We start from the raw sequence: 2,612 nt of genomic DNA on the forward strand, positions 1-2,612 counted from the left end.
GAATAAGTCCTGGGGTCCATTTGCTCGACTAAAGGCGCTACTCCAGGATGGCCACAGTTATATTGACTGAAACAAGGAAAAGAGAAAAGAGTATATAAGGTAGTTGATTGCACTTCGACCTGTGGTATGGAAAGGAATTTCCGAAATACAATGTCATATGAGTTAGTTTTGAGCACGATAGATGTGGTTAGGAAAGATTAAGATGAAATGACTAACAACAGTTGAGATTTATGGACACATTGCACCCATCCATTTCAAAGACTAACATTTTTACAAACCACATTAGTAGACAGAAAGCATGAACTATTTTCTGTGTCCATGAATAATAGAGACCTGATACATTAACAAACTGTGCAAAGAGGAAAGTGGACAAATAATAACTTAAACTTTAACTGAGAATCACAGAACTCAAAACTGAAACTCAAGGATCCGTACCCTTTTTTTGTGGCAAAAGACCAAAATAATAGGACCAAGGTGTGTACCTAAACAATATAGTCATGCAACAGGGACAGGTAATTACATATAAATTCTGCATTGAAACAATGGACCGGTTATGACGATGAGGGTTCCAGTCGATCCGATCAATGGAACAGCCTACTCGTGAAATTCAAATGCAAGTGGCTGAGCACTCTCTAAACACGTGTACTCTTAACGTAGTTCTCAGGAAGATTCAGTGTGAGTCAGAATGTGACAAGGCTGGCCCTTTGAAATGCAGGTACTCCTCCACTCTCTCTCTCTCTCTCTCTCTCTCTCTTTCTCTCTCTCTCTCTCTCTCTCTCCCTATATATATATATATATATATATATATATATATTAAACAGAAACTCTGTGTCTGTGTGTGTGAGTGTGCAAGTTCGAATGTTTATAACTCGAGTTCCACCAAACCGATTCGGGTGAAATTTCAGACATGCATTTGGTATGTTCTGATGTATGTGTTAGTCATAACAACTACTTCCATCAATGTTCGGTTTTCGCAAAAACTCGATCGATAATTATCGATTGTTTCAAAAAGTCGTCCGATTTTGATCTCCACCATGGTGTGCATACACATTGTGACCCCACGTGACCTCAAAATAGTCACTGCCAATAAAAGTAAGCATCCGACACTGAGACTTTCCATCGGAATAAATGAAAGCGATTTCTATATGTAGCACGAGATAGTTAAAGCAATAACAGCCTCTACACTGCACAAGCTACTGGTAAATACTCACTACTTCCTTCATCCATTTCACTAGCAGTAGTATCCGGTGTTGCACGGGTCTTAATAAATTACCGTGAAACTGCGGAAGCACGAGGCCTTACACTTGAGAAAAGACGGTTTGGGGCGTGAGAGAGTGACATTGCTAAAGCAATAACCTTGGTGACTTATTGAATCAAATCAATACCCAAGCTGCCTTTCAAAAAGTTATATTTTTCGCTGTTTACGGTTTCCATGTAAAAGTGCTTTCGGGTGAAGCCGGGCCAAACCGCTGAACCACCAGACCGATTCGATTGAAATTTCAGATATACATTAGGTATGTTCCGAGGCATGTTTTAGTCGTAACAACTGCTTCGATCAATGTTCGGTTTTCGCAAAAACTCGGTTGTAAAAAAAATGAAGGCAACTATCCTATCCGGATGCGGAAAAGAAGAGGATGTATTCATTCCCAGGTTTCCCCTTACTCCTGGAGCAGACATACCTTTCGCCTTAAGAATACTGCAATTCCCTCTCCGGCCCAGCTTCGCCATGTCTGTCAACAAGTCCCAGGACCAGACTCTTTTTGTGGCCGGACTTCTCTTGGAAGAGCCTTGCTTTTCCCACGACTAGCTGTACGTTGCATGCTCCAGATTCGGCAGTAGAGACAGAATACCTTTAAAGTTGAAAATTATAAACAATTACAAAGAAGGACAAAAGGAAATAAGATTTCTATGCTAATATGCTGAGAATAGACTTTAAATCGTCAATCACCACATGCAAATATATATATGGTGATTGACGATTTAAAGTCTATTCCCAGCATATTGGCATAGAAATCATTTTTCTTTTCCCCTTGTTTATAATTGTATATATGTATATATATATATATATATATATATTATATATACATATATATATATATATGCATGCACAATTTATTAACTAATTATACACATAAACACACACACACACACACACGCATTTATATACTATTTCTAACATATACTGGTATGTGAGATGAAACTTTGAATTCAAAATTGAAGTAAATAATCTTATTAGCGACAAAAGATCTTATGAAACGTCTTATAAAATTGAGAGCCAATCAAACAATAATTTATGCAATATCACGGACTTTTTTCGAGTTACATAACAGAGAAAATAAATAGACAAAAGTTACAAAAGGAAAAAAATCTGTTCTTGACCAGAGAACTTAATAAATTCTGACATGTGAATGACAGTTGTCATTGCTACCGGTGAATACTTGAGAACTAACTGATTAGCAGTCAGGGGGACATCATACCAAATAATGCGAAACTCAAACAGTCTGGTGTTCTGTTGTTCATTGAGATTCATTTTAAAAGACCTACGGAGGTTTTGTAGACAGTTGAACAATAATTCTCATAATGTGAGAGCGTTGTCTTGATCAAAGTGAAAC

Source organism: Octopus sinensis, linkage group LG5, assembly GCF_006345805.1.
Source record: "Octopus sinensis linkage group LG5, ASM634580v1, whole genome shotgun sequence".
NCBI classification, from domain to species: Eukaryota; Metazoa; Mollusca; class Cephalopoda; order Octopoda; family Octopodidae; genus Octopus; species Octopus sinensis.